This window comes from Dermochelys coriacea, chromosome 24 (assembly GCF_009764565.3).
Source record: "Dermochelys coriacea isolate rDerCor1 chromosome 24, rDerCor1.pri.v4, whole genome shotgun sequence".
Taxonomy (NCBI): Eukaryota; Metazoa; Chordata; order Testudines; family Dermochelyidae; genus Dermochelys; species Dermochelys coriacea.
The window spans coordinates 1,925,251-1,941,852 of NC_050091.1; the positions used below are offsets into that span (position 1 = coordinate 1,925,251).

Here is a 16,602-nt window from a genome sequence, read left to right on the forward strand (position 1 = left end):
GTTGCAAACAGAGTTTGCGCTGCCTGTAAAGAGGTTGGCAGGTATGAAAAAAAAGTCACTGAAAACTTGTGAACCTCATTTTCCCATTGTGGTTTCACAGCATCTTCAGCTGTTCTTAAGCCATGAAGGCTTTGAGGCCAAAAGCTGCACTAGAGTTGGGTTTTGCCAATTGCTCTAAGCATGACAACGGAAGAGGCCACCTTGCATTCCAACACTGCACATAAAATGTCAGAAGTTAAATAAAGGGCAAAGGAACACGGGGTGCAAGAGAAAAGTGAGTGTCTGGATATAAAAGCAAACAGATAGAAGTAGAGTAGCATTTTCCAAGGTTAATGCAGTTTTCTTTTTTGGTGAAATTTTTGGAGGAAAATTTGGACTTTTCATCAAGAACTAAAAATATTAGTTTTTGGCTGAAATGTTTTGATTTGCAGGTTTTTGACGAAAAGTTGAAATTTTCCACTGAGGGGAAAAAAATTCTGACCAGTTCTGGAAGAAAGATTGTCAGAGAAACAAGAGCATATTTTATGTCATTGCTTTAAAGAACTGTTTTGAAAATACATAGATATTATGAAATCAATGGTATAATTTTTTTGGTTCTTGAACAAAGGAGTTTACTTTCCTAGGTCCAGAATTGGGCACCTGGCAGATAATACACTGTGATAAATAAAGGGGGGATAGCTCCCTTTGATGGACACCCAGACAGCCAGTTAGCTGTTCTTTACTTGCTTTACCTGTAAAGGGTTAAAAAGTCCCCCAGGTAAAGAAAAAAAAGTGGGCACCTGACCTAAAGAGCCAATGGGAAGGCTAGATTTTTTTTAAAATGGGGAAAAAAACTTTCCCTTTGTCTGTTGTTCTCTGGGCTGCAGGGACAGAGCAGAAAGGCTATATGCAGAAATGCTGTGTAAGGTTTGAACCAGGTATGTAAAAGTATTTTCCATACCTAGAAGATATAATTTGGATAGGGAATGTTTAGTTAGATGCTGTCAGGTTTATTTTTGCTTGTGGATCTCCTCTGTGTAACCCAGATGCTTTTGTTTGCTTGTAACCTTTAAGCTGAACCCCCAAGAAGCTAGTTTGGGTGCTTAATTTTTGGAATTGCTCTTTTAAAATCTAGCAAATGCCTAAGTTCCAGATGTATTTTTTTTTGTTTTAATGAATTTTACTTTTTTTAAGAACATGATTGGATTTTTGGTGTCCTAAGAGGTTTGTGCATGTTGTTTGATTAGCTGGTAGCCACAGTTAATCTCCTTTGTTTCTTTCTCAGCTCTTCCCCGGGGGTGTGTGTGAAAGGGCTTGAGGGTACCCCACAGGGAGGAATTCCCAAGTGCTCCTTCCTGGGTTCAAAGGGTTGTTGTTGGTTTTTTTTTTTTTTCTTTTTTTTGCAATTGGGTGGTGGCAGCATTTACCAAGCCAAGGTCAGAAAGAAGCTGTAACCTTGGGAGTGTAATACAAGCCTGGTGTGGCAAGTATTTTTAAAATTCTTGCGGGCCCTTACTTCCTGCACTCAGAGTGGGGATTCAGCCTTGACATGAAAAATAAACCTGACAGCATCTACCTAAACATTCCCTATCCAAATTATGTCTTCTAGGTATGGAAAATACTTCTACATACCTGGTTCAAACCTTACACAGCATTTCTGCATATAGCCTTGCTGTTCCGTCCCTGCAGCTCAGAGAACAACAGACAAAGGGAAAGTTTCTTTCCCCGTTTAAAAAAAATCTAGCCTTCCCATTGGCTCTTTAGGTCAGGTGCCCACTTTTTTTTCTTTACCTGGGGGACTTTTTAACCCTTTACAGGTAAAGCAAGTAAAGAACAACTAACTGGCTGTCTGGGTGTCCGTCAAAGGGAGCTATCCGTCCCTCCCTTTATTTATCACATATGCCATTCTTGCTATTATTGTTAGCAAAAAGCTAATGTTGTTGTGGTTTTTATTATTTTCATTCATTGGGATTGTGCTAGTGGTACAACTGTCAAATGCAGATAGGATCTTGAGCTTCCTTTGCAAAGTGCTTTGAGATCTATGGATCCAAATTGCTCTGCAAAAGCTAATTTATTATTATTATTATTTGTATGTTGCAGTAGCATCAAAAATGTGTTAGCACTTTGCAGACGTGCTCACACCCACAAAGAGTGCCCAGTCCCATTATTGATCCGTCTGGGTTTCTAGGATGCTAAAACACACAGCATCTACTGTTCTAGCCCCGTCTCCTTTCTGCTACCCAACTGGAGTCTCTTCCCACTTTGTCCCCATCACATTTAAGAAATTCTGCATTGCATCAGACCAGGAGAGTTTGGTATTGGAAGGGAATTGTCCAGAACAGATTCAGTATGGATTCTTTGCAGCTCATACCCCAAAATCTAGGAAAGAAGTTATCATCCATGAATAAACAGGAAAAAAAACCTTCAGTATAAACTGACTTACCTTGTTCAGCAACTAGAAACAAGTGATAAGAAGCAAAGTCGAGTGAATGAGGATCCTTGGGGAAATAAGAAGTTTTATATTGGTACCCTGGACTCTCCAAAGGGAAGTGAGACACCCCCAGGAATGGTGATGGGTTTATTTACCAACCAAACCCTGCTCTACCTACCCATCTCTTTGACTCAACATTTCAGATCAATATCTCTCCTCTGCATCACCTGTTATGTTCTGCTGCAAATCTATTTAATTGCTAGTCCAACTTAATGGCTCAATTACTTAATTTGTGCTTGGAACTGGGGGAATCCTTTGATGGCTGGGGTGAGAGGGCCAACAGCAACCCTTTCCACATTGTCTGCAAAACGGCAGATGAACTGATCTGTGGAAGCCAACCCTGGGTCTCCAGAACCATCTATGCAGCTTCCCTTTCAGCTTCCCAGTACACTTAATCTGCTTTGTTCCAGCCACTCGAAGTCCTGGACTCCCCAAAGCCACATTTTGTGGACAGTTGAAATGGGAGCAGGCACACCGAGAGTCCCATGAAAATGACATAGGGATGAAAATGACACTCTCAAAACTCACTGAAAAGCTGGCCAAGTTGATCTGAAGTCAAGATGCCGACAAATCAGGATGACGGCTAACCTGGTGATCCATGGCTAAAGCCATCGAGAACAGCAGAGCAGAAAAAAGCCAATGAGAAGCGTGAGTGAAAAAAACCAAGAAGAGGCTATGTCTGCCTGGCGTGTGCACATATCTGCAGATCCCATGTCACTTCACATTCGCACAAGAAGACGCCCTGAAAGAAACCGACTCTCCTCCGACTATGATGGGAAACTCCAACCTAAAATAACCGACTTTGCTTCCTTCCAGCCACCAGCCCCTAGCCCCAAAGTCTGTAGTGCATAGCCCACCAGACCTGGATTCTCAGCAGGAACAATGGGCCCCGGGGTGCTTGCCAGGCCTGGCCACTGAATGCTTTCCCCATATGTAGCCTGCCTCCCCCATCAGTGAGTGGAACCACGATGGTTCTGCAGCCAGCAAGACCCTCCATTCCGAAGGACGACATGGCAGGAGATGCCCACCCATCCTGGCAGCTGCCTGGCCCAGGGCTGTTGTAGGTGGTTCAGCACCATTCCTTCTCTGACCAGCTTGTCCTGCTAGGGTCAGAGCTCCCCGCACACTCCTGAAAAGCAAGGGATGGGAAAGCCCCTCCACACATATCCAGAGACCCTGTCTTCAGGAAAAGTAGGGCATGGAGCTGGGGAAGCTAGAGGTGCTGGTGGCAGCCGAGCTGGGCCGGGTGGGATTTTGCTGGTTTGAAGGAAATTCCACAATTTTGACTTTTTTTTTCTGTTCTGAAATGGAACAACACCAGAGAATGTCAAAATTTTGCACAAAACAAAATTCTGTCTCATGTATTTCTAGGGCCCCCATGACTGTGGTCATGGGGCCATCTGGCGATCTCACGATTGTTTATATATTTATCCTCACAGCTCCCCTGTGAAAGAGACAAGTATTATAATCACCATTTTATAGTGGAAAAACTGAGGCACAGGGCGGCTAAGTGACTTGCTTGAGGACCTGCAGGAGCAGGTGGGTGAGATTCTGTGGCCTGTGTTGTGCAGGAGGTCAGACTAGATGATCAGAATGGTCCCTTCTGACCTTAGTATCTATGTATCTATGTACCTAGGTTAGTGCTTTAACCACTGGACCGTCCTTCCTCTCTGCCACATTCCTTCCTGCCCGTTGTTCCACCACTGTTTTTCACCCCTACCAGGCAGGGACAACCGGGTAGCAATGTCTCCAACTGGATCATCTGGGTGAGTTCCACGAAGGAGATAATATTGACGGAGGGAGCCCTGTCAGTAGAAGTTTTGCCACCATAACTGGGATCAAATTTGTAGGATTCAGAGACCCTTCCTAAAATATAAATGGAATAAAAGGAAAACAGAAGTAAGGAGGACATGCAGGAGCATGCTAGAGGAGGCTGCCTGGGACTTTGATCAGGACCTTGTTGAATGAGCTCCAACACCCCATTTATTAGCCTTTGCTCCTAGTTGTTTATGTCTGTGTTTCCATCCAGCTGTGCAAAGCAGGCCAGGTTGTTTTCCAGTCTGGTTTGCATGTAGGTGGCTAAAAGCTATGGCTGTACTATGCCTGTGTTTCTAAAGGGTGGTGGTCACCTATTGGCATGTCTGGAATGTTTTCTGCCTGTGATACATGCCTGTGTTTTTGTTGTCATGGTGGCAGCACTCCAAGTTCAAGTGATAAATATCATGGTCCGGGTGATCCTCCTCCCTGACAAGCGCGGTGGTCTAGTCAAGATGCCCCAGGATGCCACAGATCAGAGCAGAACCTGGAGGCTGTGTCAGGCGGGCAATGGGCTCTCAGCCACATGTCTGCTCTCCTGGCCCTACAGCCAAACGGGCTGGTTTGGACTGTTGTGGACTTTAGACCAGCCCAGCCAACTAGGGTGACCCACACTTCGTGTGTTGCTCCGACTAGAGTGGGCCACAAAATGGTTTTCTTTTCAGTGAGAAATTCTGACAAAAATAGAAGCTTTTTTTTTGTTTTTGTCCAGGTTTTCAGCAGAAGTTTTTTGACTTTTCATCATAAAAAAACCCATAAACTTGAACCGCCCCTCCCCACATACAATTTTGCTACTTGTGGCAACTGAAACCCAAAATTTTCTTGCCAAAAATATTCAGTGAAAAATGTTGAGGAAAGGAAAATTCTCCAGTTGACTATTACAAAAAGTGTAGATGGCAAATTTCTGATGAAGACGAGTTCTGACCATGTTCCATATGACCTTGGCCTGCCCCCTGATCTGTGAGTGGCATAGAGACTATTAATCATCTCTGCAATGACCAGGGGAATGTGCTACTGCCCTGGATCAGTTTATCATTGGGAGGTGAGCGCTGGTTGCTGAGTGAAAGTATTTCTTAATGGCTCCAGAAATGCAATGTAAGGCAACAGATTAAAGCATAGATACGGTTGTCCCTTGGAAATAGGTCTTTTATGTGTGTTCTAACACACACACATACACAGACACACATCTATCTATCTATCTATCTATCTATCTATGTTCTAATAAGATATAGATATAGATAGGCCTATATAACCCGTATAAAAAAACAAACCTAGCACTCTGAGAACTAATTAGTTTTTCAACATCATAATAACCAACCAGCAGCATTAAGAATCATATATATGGATAATGTAAGATAGACAGATAGTCAATATATTATTGGCTAGTGCTTAGGGATTTGTTTCCTCCCATATATTGATTTTCACCAGGACTATCTGGGGGAGACAATATAAAGTATAAAAATACAGCAGACCCCCTCATCTGAAATATGTATTAGTGCAGGGGTTCTCAGCCTTTTTCTTTCTGAGACAACCCTGCCTCCCCCACCCCAATCATGCTATAAAAACTCCACTGCCCACCTGTGTCACAACAACCGTTTTTCTGCAGACAAAAGCCAGGGCCGGTGTTAAGGGGTAGAAGCAGGGCAATTTCCAGGGGCCCCATACCACAGGGGGCACCACAAAGCTAAGTTTCAACTCAGCCCCAGGTGGTGGGGCTCTGGGCCCTGAAATATTCCTTGCAGTCCTGTGCGGTGGGACATTGCCTTTCTGCCCAGGGCCCTAATGAGTCTAATGCCAACTATGCTGGGAGGATCCCCTTAAACCTGCAGGCATCCCCCCAAGGGGCCCCGGACCTCTGGTTGAGGACCATGGTATTAGTGTCCAAACACTCTCAGACCACCACATACGAAAAAACTGAAATGTTTCATCTAGAAAATTTCAAAACTAACTGTTCTGATTTTCCCCCATTTATTATTAATTTTAGTTTTTTTTCAACTGAAACAATTCAGTGAAATTGACATGACTTTAGTGCAATGTTTCAATGGACATGCTCCTGCATTTTTTGTAGGGAAAAATAAAAACTTGGGCAAAAGATGTTGCTCAGCGTGAATTTTGACGTCGGACCCAAGTCTTTGGTTGGGAAGTTTGTCAGCTGTGGACAACAGAGATATTTCCTTTTCTGACTAACAAATTTATCTGAGCGTAAGCTTTCATGGACTACAGCCCACTTCATCAGATGCATAGAATGGAACATAGAGTAAGAAGAGATATACACATGGAGAGAACATGAAAAGGTGGAAGTTGCCATACCAACTCTAAGAAGCTAATTAATTAAGATGAGTTATTATCAGCAGGAGAAAAAAAACTTTTATAGTGATAATCAGGATGGCCCATTTCAGACAGTTGACAAGAAGGTGTGAGGATACTTAACATGGGAATATAGATTCAATTTGTGTAATGACCCAGCCACTCCCAGTCTCTATTCAAGCCCAAGTTAATGGTATCTAGTTTACAAATTAATTCTAGTTCAGCAGTTTCTCATTGGAGTCTGTTCTTGAAGCTTTTCTGTTGCAAAATTGCCACCTTTAAGTCTGAGTGACCAGAGAGGTTGAAGTGTTCTCCTACTGGTTTTTGAATGTTATGATTCCTGATGTCAGATTTGTGTCCTTTTATTCTTTTGCGTAGAGACTGTCCAGTTTGGCCAATGTACATGGCAGCGGGGCATTGCTGGCACATGATGGCATATATCATGTTGGTAGATGTGCAGGTGAGCCCCTGGTGGCATGGCTGATGTGATTAGGTCAGAAGTAATCAGAGAAGAAAAAAGCATAGTATATCATGAGAAACCTCTCAGGTCAGGCCTCCAGCAATGTGAATGGATTTTCTTGGATTGGGATTGGCTAGGAGCAGCCTGGATCAAATAATACACGGAATGCCTACAGGGTCTCCCGCCTCCACGCTGTCAGTTCAGAGCGCCCCCCGCCTGGTCCCTTGCTGTAGAGCTTGCAGAATAAAGAGTTTGTTTTACTCTCCCAATGCACTACATTAGCCACTTTCCCTAGACGGAAACTCCTCTGAAAACCCCTGCCTGGAGCCATGTTACTCCTTGCCGGCTGCCATGCCGGAACCTGCCTTTACACCCCTTCTGCTTTGTGATCAGATCACAGAAGGTGATGGAGCCTGGGGGGCCATCCCGACATGGTGCAGAGCAATGCCATCCTCACAAATACCTGCCCCAGGAAGCTCCAGAGAATTACAATCCCTCTGCTCTTGATAAGGGGAGGTAATTACTGCAATACCATGTACTGGACTGGGTGCAGTTTTGCTCTACTGCCTGGCACATTGGGAGAGAGTGGGTGGAGATGGCTCCCTGCTTCCCCTTCCCTCTTTGCCTCCTTCTCCTCTACCTGCTTGAGTGGAGACTGAGTCCAGAGCATGCATCCCCTTGTCCTCCCCCAGTGTTTATAGCTACCATGGAGGGAGTGCTCATGCAGGCCCACGGGGTTGTGTGTGTGTCTATTTGTGGCATCTCACTCCCAGGAGTGATCGTGCAGGGCCGGGTCACAATTCTTTATTGAAGGTCTAGTCTCAGGGAGGCTGGCCTCTGTCCCTTTGCAGGCCATGTAAAGAAATACTGTAGGCATCGAACAGTGCCTAGATGTCATAGAGACGAGTGCTGTCTCTCGCATGAAGAGAGTCAGTGAGATTTTAGCCCTGCCATCTTCAGCCTCGGACATCCAGCCAAGATCCCGCATGCCCCGGATAGTAAAGGTGCCTTAGAGCTGTTCTCCGAGCATGGGGTTGAGGGCCACAGCATCTGGATTGATTTCCAGCTCCAGCCACTTGCATTTGGAACCGCTCAGGCACCGTCCACCTTGCTTGGGGTTCTCCATTATCTGTCTGCCATTGTTGGGCTGGGTGAACTGAGCCCTCTGGGTCTGACTACCCTGCAGCTGGAAGGCATAATATCCAGCTCCAGGAGATATACCCGTTCTTGCTCTGATCGAGCTTATGTGCTAAAAATAGCAGTCGTGGTAGCGCGATGGGCTAGCTGCCCCTAGTACATAACAAGGGTCTGTGACCCTAACGAGGAATGGGTTTTTGCATATAAAATGGTGCTCAGATACAAGTTACCGCCTTTGCATATGCTGATAGCTCTTCGTGTGAAACCTTGTGAGTTGGTCAGGTGGTGACATTTGTGGGCCAGACTGTGATCCCATTCATTCCCCTGGCAAGGAATTACTGGAGTAAATCCCAAAGCGGTTAATAGGTTCACAACCTGGCCCTATGCAAATGTATCTTCATTTCTGTTTCAGAATGATGTGCTGTCAATGTCAGGTGTTTTAGCGCTGTGCTGGGATGTAGAAACCCCTCCGCCAGCAAAGAAAGGGTTAATGGGAGCCTGAGCGGTCAATGAATCCACCTGGAGGGGAATTAGGTAATTCAATTAGCAGATCCACCTGGAAAGAAGTCAGGTTTCCCTTAAAAGGGCTGGGAAAGCAACCCATGACATGGAGAGCTGTGTAGGGAAGTGTTTGTCCTGTGACTAGCCTTGGATGAAGATAGGAGCTGGAAGGAAGGCCCAGGATGGTGTGGATAAGGATCCAGCTGGGGAAGAGGTATGCAAGGAGAAGTCTTCCAAGGAAGAAGCCCTGAGTGTTAGCTGCTGGGGGGAGAGCCAGGACTCCTGGGAGGTGGTGCTCTGTAGAAAGAGTGGGGCAAGGTTCTGCAGAGCCTGCAAGGAGATGAAGACTCTGCAGAGAATTGAGCCCAGGAAGGGTAGCAAAGTTGGTTTTGTTTTGGATTTTTTAGAACAGTGGTTCTCCACCAGTGGTATATGTACCTCTGGGGGTACACAGAGTTCTTCAACTCATCTAGCTATTTACCTAGTTTTACCACAGGCTACATAAAAAGACCCAGCAAAGTCAGTACGAACTAAAATTTCATACAGACCATGACTTGTTTATACTGCTCTATATGCTGAAATGTAAGTACAATACTTGAGTTATTTTATAATTGTATGGCAAACATGTGATACTTTTGTATTTTTAGTAAGGTGTAGTTTTTAAGTGAGATGTAACTTGGGTGTACACAAGACAAATCAGCCTCCTGAAAGGGCAACAGTAGTCTGGAAAGGTTGAGACCTGTTTTAGGAGACCTAGACTGAAGAGGAATCTGGTGGAGGTGATCGGGCAGATCACCATTCTAGACCACTGAGGCCTGAAGGTGGGAAGAGGTGGAGAAGTTACAATGCTGGGTCTTGCTGTGAGGGTGTGCTTCTGTGACAGTGAGGTATGCACTGTTGGGTGAACATGTGTGAGAGCAGAATGGTGAAGAGGAGATTTTCTTTGTTGATCTCGCCCAGGATCATGACTCTTGTCTCATCACGTCCGTTCCCATCCTCCCATGTGCTTGTGGCTCGTTGTCCTGTCTCCTATTAACTGCCTTAGCTTGTCAACTTTCCTCAAAAATTTGGGAAAGGGATTTTAAACTAGCTTCAGGGCTTAAGCTGATCTTTGGCTATCAGAGACCAGGATGAGACCGCATCTACACACGGAAGCTATTCCAGAATGAAGCACAGGGCCCTCCAAATATGTCTCAAGTGGGAATGAAGTGCTGGTCCCAAACTACCTCCTCCATGTGTTACTGAATGTAGTGCCTTCAAAGAGGCCCTGCTTGTCATTGGCAGCAGGGGGGAGCTGGGATCTGGGAAGGATTAAGAACTCCTGGAATAGGCCTACATAAGTATTAAGGAGAAGGAGGCTTTGGGGAATTTAGAACTGCATTTGCTCTGGTGAATTCAGTTTTTTCCATTGCAATTAAACCATTTGGTTTCCCGGTCTAAGGAAAGAAGGCTATTGGGCCTGACTGATGGGATGGGTTTAATGTAGATGGTTTCCTATGCTTCTAGTTCAGGTGAGAGGTTTGCCTGAGTTGCATAACTTGAGTGTACTAACGTCCTTCCTGGGGTGAAGATGAGCCCTGAGTCTGCTGAAATGAGCAGGAGACCTTATGAGCAAAGGGTTTCTTGTGAAGTTACTGGCACTTCCCACTTCCTTAGAGCTGCAGAAATTCAAATTTGTCCTGAAGTGGAAAACAACTGTATGAATCCTTTCAGTGGTATTACTCATGTGAGTAAAACAAGCATAACTGGATCCTTAAGGAAGGCTGGGTCTGAGTTCAGTTCTAGAAATGTAATTAGGGCACTGGGAGTTACTCTACCAATTAATTATCTAGCTGAATAAAATTTTCTCTCACCACATCTCCTAGCACTACTGGGCTGGTGATCATGATGAGTTATTAATTTGAACAGACAATCTGCAGTGGAAAAAGGAAGTAATATAGCTGCACTGATTTGTTGTCACTGGCTAGAATATCTGCCCTTGGGGTAATCTAGCCTTCCAACAGTGACATGAACATAGATGTAAGCTAGCCATGCCACACAGCCTGTGAAACACTTATAGGGCATGAAGGATGGGAAGCCATGTCCAAAATCCCCTGGTCCAAATTCAGCTGTGATGTAATGTGGGTGCCGCTCCATGGAAGACAGTGCATGGATTTGCCTCGCTGTGTTGTGATAGTGTCAAGTTACAGGGCTCAGTCTCTGAGGCCAGCTGCTCAAGTCTAAGGGTGGAGGTGTGGATTCTTGCAATACCTCCACTCCTAGAGTGTGACCCAGGTACGCTGCCCCATGTACTAACAGGTGATCACCTAGCATGTCTGCCTGGGTTTTGATCATCTGCATTTTCACCCTTCAAGAACCTGTGACCAGGATAGTAACAAACAGCTTCCTTAAAACAAAGGATTTTAATTTAGCAGTTGGAACAAATCATTAGAGAAAACAGAGTGATTGACTGACAGCCTGCACAACCGTTTCAGTTCATCTGGTCTTCAGCTACTCTACAAGCTAATTGAGATCAACTCTCCTCTTAAGTTACAGGAACAGAACAGACCCGTTGCATCCTCCCAGCAAGCCCAGATCCTGTGAATCTCTCAGTCAGGTTCTCCCCTCTGATTTACTCTGTTCAAACTGGTTTCAGTGGGTTAGTGCCATTAACCTACTTGCTCTGACCTTGTCTCTTGAAGAGTAAGTGGCTAGGTGATGAGTAGAAAGGGAAATCTCCCCCTTCTCTTGAGGGGCCATGCTGGCTCTGCTACCCAACAGACCCCTGTGGTGAAAGAGTGAGGCCGTGAGTCAGTACGGGCACATCATGCCAGTGACGGACACTGTGTTTAAAGGGCATTTCAGAACCATTGCTCTTCTGGGCAGAGGTGCAGCAGAAAGGATATGCACCACTCAGGACCATTTAAACCAGTGGTCCCCAAACTTTTTAAATCATCCACCCTCCCCATCCACACTCCCCCGCCAGAGCTGGGGTTGGGAGCAGGGCTGCAGCTCTAGGATGGGGGACGGGACACATACAGGAGTAAGGGGGCCGAGCCTGGGGCCACAGCTGAGGGCAGGGCTGCCCCAGGAGCAGGGCTGGTAGAGGAGAGGAGCTAGGTGGCGCTCCCTCCCTCCCCCCTGTGGGGACTGGCCTGGGCCCCAGCCATGCCCCCCCCCTCCAAACGTTCCTCCATGAATCCTAGGGGGGCATGCCCCACAGTTTGCGGACCTCTGACTTAAACCTTTATTTTGAGAACTTGAGGTGTTGCCAAGACCTGATGCTGCCTTGTTGTGAATTTCACCTATATTGTATAACAATGACTTTTCCAGATGTAATCTCACTTCTGTAGGAGTATTTACTCCTCAGCTCCCTGCCCCTCTTTCTTCATCTGCTTTCATAAGACTCCAGTTGGGTCACATGAATTCGAGGCCCAGCTGTAGTCTCTCACGTATAGTCTTTTCTCCGACTACCTTAACTGCTTCTGTCTATTCTCAAATCCCCTGCTACTTCCATGGAATCCCCCCCACCACTGAGATCCTGATTCAGGTATGTACTTAAGATTGTGCGTCCATGCTGCCCTGGATAGTCATGCTTTCCTGACACAACCCATGACATGGTGTCACTTTTCCTCAGTATCTGAGCTGCTCAGACTAAAGCTAGTTACAGTCACACCTCATGACTGCAGCATAGACACACCATTCAATGCTTGTGTGTGAGTGTCTTGTGCTGTACTGGGCGGTGTTTTTTTTTTAAAAAAAAAAAAAAATTACAGGTACAGAAATATGAACTGAGTCTTAAATCCTAGATTGCCAGATGGGGTGTTTCTGATGAACCAGCCATGAACCAGGAGATACATTCTAAATTGAACTCTCATTTTGCCAGTATTAATCACAGACATAATGACAGAAGAATCAAAACCATGATTACTCAATTAACTCAGAAAATCCCCAGAGTTGTATGTATTGTTGTTCAATAACAAAAGGAAATTGTTAAATGAGGGTAATGATGATGTATTAAAGTAATTGTTCTTAATTTGTATTAATATAAAAACTGGACCAAGGATTAGAGTGACACAAGACATTCTATCATTGCTTGGTGGAGAGGAAGGCACTGTTTATGTCAATGATTTTGTCATTCATCATATGGTACGGTTGACATTACACTGTGTTCTCAGTATGGTTCATATGAGAACACAAGACCTGGTAGTAATGGAGGACTCAAAGCACCCAGACATCTGCTGGAAAAGTAATATAGCAAAACACAAAGTTGCCAACAAGTTCTTGGAAAGCATTGGGGACAAACTGTAAGCAAGGTGCCATGGGACAAAAATCTAAGGGATAAAGGAATTCACGAAAGCTAGCCATTTCTCAAGGAGACAGTTTGCAGTTGTGCCTTTAATATTATCTTGCTGCAAAGGAACTCTAGGAAGAATAGTAAGAGGACAGTATGGTTCCACCAGGAGCTTTTTGATGACCTGGAAATCAAACAGCCATCTCACAAAAAGTGTAGATTTAGACAAATTGTTAAGGAGTATAAAACTAGCACAAGCCTGCCAGGACAAAATCAGAAAGGCTAAGGCACAAAATGAGCTGAACCTAGAAAGGGATATAAAAGGCAATAAGTTCTTTAAATATATTTGGATCAAGGAAAAAGACAAAGGAAAGTTTGTAAATCCTCTACTTAGCAGAGAAGCCGGTCTAATGACACCAGGAAACTGAGGTGTTTAATGCCTGTTTTTGCTTCAGCCTTCACTTAGAAAGGTTGAAACTCAACATAATTTAATATTAACAAGAAGGGGGAAGAAATGTCCAACAAAATAGGGAAAGATCCAATTAAAAAATATTCAGGTTGGCAGGGCCTAAGGAACCAGCTGAAGCAATTTTGGAATGGTTAGCAATTATCTTTGAGAACTCATGGAAGTGGGGTGAGGTCCAAGAGGACTGGAGAAGGGCAAACACAAGCACCTATCTTTAAAATGGTGAATAAAGAGGAATTATAGACCAGTCAGCCTAACCTGATACCTGGGAAGATATTGGTACAAATCATTAAAGAATCTGTTAAGTGTAACACTGACAGACCTTGGTTGTCAGCAGACAGGATTGAACCTGGGACCGCTGGAGCTTAGTGCATGAGCCTCTATCTCATGAGCTAAAAGCTAACTGGCTATTAGCAAAGGCTGTAGAGTGGACTTTCTCTCTCTCATTCAGTGGTCTCAGTGCCACTACATGGGACAGAACACCACACCCAGGAGGTATGTGGCTTTACATAAGCAGCTAAAGGACAAACTATAAATTTCCTTCTTTTCCAGGGTTACTGGCCTACTGGATGGGGGGAAGCTGTAGATATGATAAATCTTGGGGATTTTTTTAGTAAGGCTTTTGACAAAGTTCCCCATGACATTCTCATTAGCAAACTAAGAAAATGTGGTCTCGATCAAGTTAATATAAGATGGGTGCACAAATGGCTGGAAGACTGTAGCCAGAGTTAGCAATGGTTCAATGTCAAACTCGGAGGACTTATTTAGTAGGGTCCTGCAGGAGTCAGTCCTGGGTCCTGTACTGGTCAATATTTTCATTAATGACTCGGATAATGGAGTGGAGAATGTGCTTATAACATTTGCAGATGACACCCAGCTGGGACAGGTTGCAAGGACTTTGGAGGGCAGGATTAGAATTCAAAATGACCTTGACAAACTGGAGAATTGGTCTGAAATCAAGAAGATGAAATTCAATAACTTGATTGAGGAAGGGGAAAAAAAAATCAAATCCTCAATTACAAAATGGGGAACAACTGGCTAGGTGGTAGTACTGCTGAAAGACTTGGGGGGGTTATAGTGAATTGCAAACTGAATGACTCAACAATGTGACACAGCTGCAAAAAGGCTGATATCATTCTGGGGTGCATTAATAGGAGTGTCGAATGTAAGACATGGGAGGTAACTGTCCAGCTCTATTCAGCACTGGTGAGGCCTCAGCTGGATACTGTCTGAGTCTGGGTGCCACACTTGAGGAAAGATGTGGACAAATTGTAGAGAGAGTCCAGAGGAGATCAACAGAAATGATCAAAGGTTTAGAAAACCTGACCGAGGAGGAAAGAGTTTAAAAACAACAACAACTGAGCTTGTTTAGTCTTGAGATGAGAAGACCCGGGGGGTGCAGGGGGGACCTGATTGGTTGTGTGTGTTAAAGGGTTTTATAAAGGACAGTGATCAGTGTCTGCCAAAAGCAGAACAAGAAGTGATGGGCTTTATCTACAGGACAGGACTGTCTTTTGCAGTGTGTGCACAGTGGCTAGCACTAGGGGTCTAATCTTGGTTGGGGTAGTACGCATAATAGTGACTTTTTTTTTTAAATTCTGGGCCAGATTTACAGGGAGTAGTATCATGCTCCATGGAAATCCCACTGAATTCAATGGCTCTGCTCACAGAGTAGGTACTACTCAACATGAGTAAGGGTGACAGCTGCATGCCCTTTTAGCAGGTCATCTGTGCACCTTTTTACTCATAATTCTGGCGATTATATTAGCCAGATCTTGCCTGGCGAAGGTCTCTGGAGGTCAGACTAGATGATGACAATGGGCCTTTTTGGCATTGGCATCTATAAATCTATTTTATTTTTTTTGAAGAATTTATGCATTCTGCTAATAGTGAGTCAACTAATAATATATTGCATGTAAATGGTATGAGGGGACAGATAATACAGCCTGCTTGCAATCATAACTCCCATTTCCATCTGGAATGGAGCAATCTTTGCTTTGCACAAGACACCTCCTCGGTGGAGGTGGCAGCACAAGGGGATAACAATGCGTGAGTTAATCATCATATAGCAGACATACCAATTTATGAGCCACCCAGCTGTTTACTCATGTTGATTCATGGTACTTACCCACCTTCCTCCTCATATGATCAAATAGTTTGCATGTGTCTTAAGGGACATGCAGTCACCAAAGGGAAACTACTAATTGGCTTATCTCTGGCCATATCTTGCTACTGGCTTATGGCAGGGTATATACTTCGGTGGTGAGTTCTTAGTTTATTTTCAGGATTATCCTGTTCATGAAGTACAGTCGCTAGGGATGGGAAGGCAGTTCTGATCCAATAAGGACCGGCCCAGAGCTTGAACAGAACTAGAACCAATCTGAGGCCCCCAGTTCAGGATACCACTTAGACATATGGTGAACATTCAGCTCTCCTGCAAGAAGACCTGAGGTTCTAAAAAAATTCAGTACATATTTTACAAATGAGATGACGCCCTCCATGGGAGAATAGTTCCTTGGCACAAGAAACCTCATGAAAAGGAGAGGATTTGCCCTTTACAGAGGAGTAAGACTCTTTGACTTGGCAAGATTGCCCAAGTGCTCTGTATCCATGGAAAACCAAGAACAACAATAAGAAGCATGGGCCCATATTTTCCCAAAGTAGGTGAAATTAGTGGGAGTTAAGTACCTAAATACCTTTATATATCTGGCCTTAAGTGAGGTTTGGAGCACAAGTCTCGCTGAAAGTCAGTGAAAAGAAAAGGAGTACTTGTGGCACCTTAGAGACTAACAAATTTATTTGAGCATAAGCTTTCGTGAGCTATAGCTCACTTCATCAGATGCATTTTTTTTCCACCAAATGCATCCGATGAAGTGAGCTGTAGCTCACGAAAGCTTGTGCTCAAATAAATTTGTTAGTCTCTAAGGTGCCACAAGTACTCCTTTCCTTTTTGGAATATAGACTAACACGGCTGCTACTCTGAAACCTGAAAGTCAGTGGTGCTTGTGCTCCTAAGACCTTGTCCACTCACAAATTGTATCACTGAACTCTATGGGTGTAATTAAAGTGGCATTTGCCTAGTGTGGACACAGTTATGCCAAAGCAAATGTACTCACACCAGTCTAGTTTATACCCATATGGGAAGGGGAATAAGCTATACCAAAATAAGGCAT

General features: G+C 44.4%; 1 long non-coding RNA gene across 1 annotated transcript in view; it reads left to right on the plus strand.

Moving 5' to 3' along the window:
- The first annotated feature begins 8,803 nt into the window (after window positions 1–8,803).
- The window catches only part of LOC119847896, a 67,890-nt gene continuing 60,091 nt past the window's right edge, over window positions 8,804–16,602 (plus strand). Inside the window, exon 1 of the long non-coding RNA XR_005290175.1 lies at window positions 8,804–8,904. This is a non-coding gene — a long non-coding RNA (uncharacterized LOC119847896). The remainder of the gene's footprint in view (window positions 8,905–16,602) is intronic.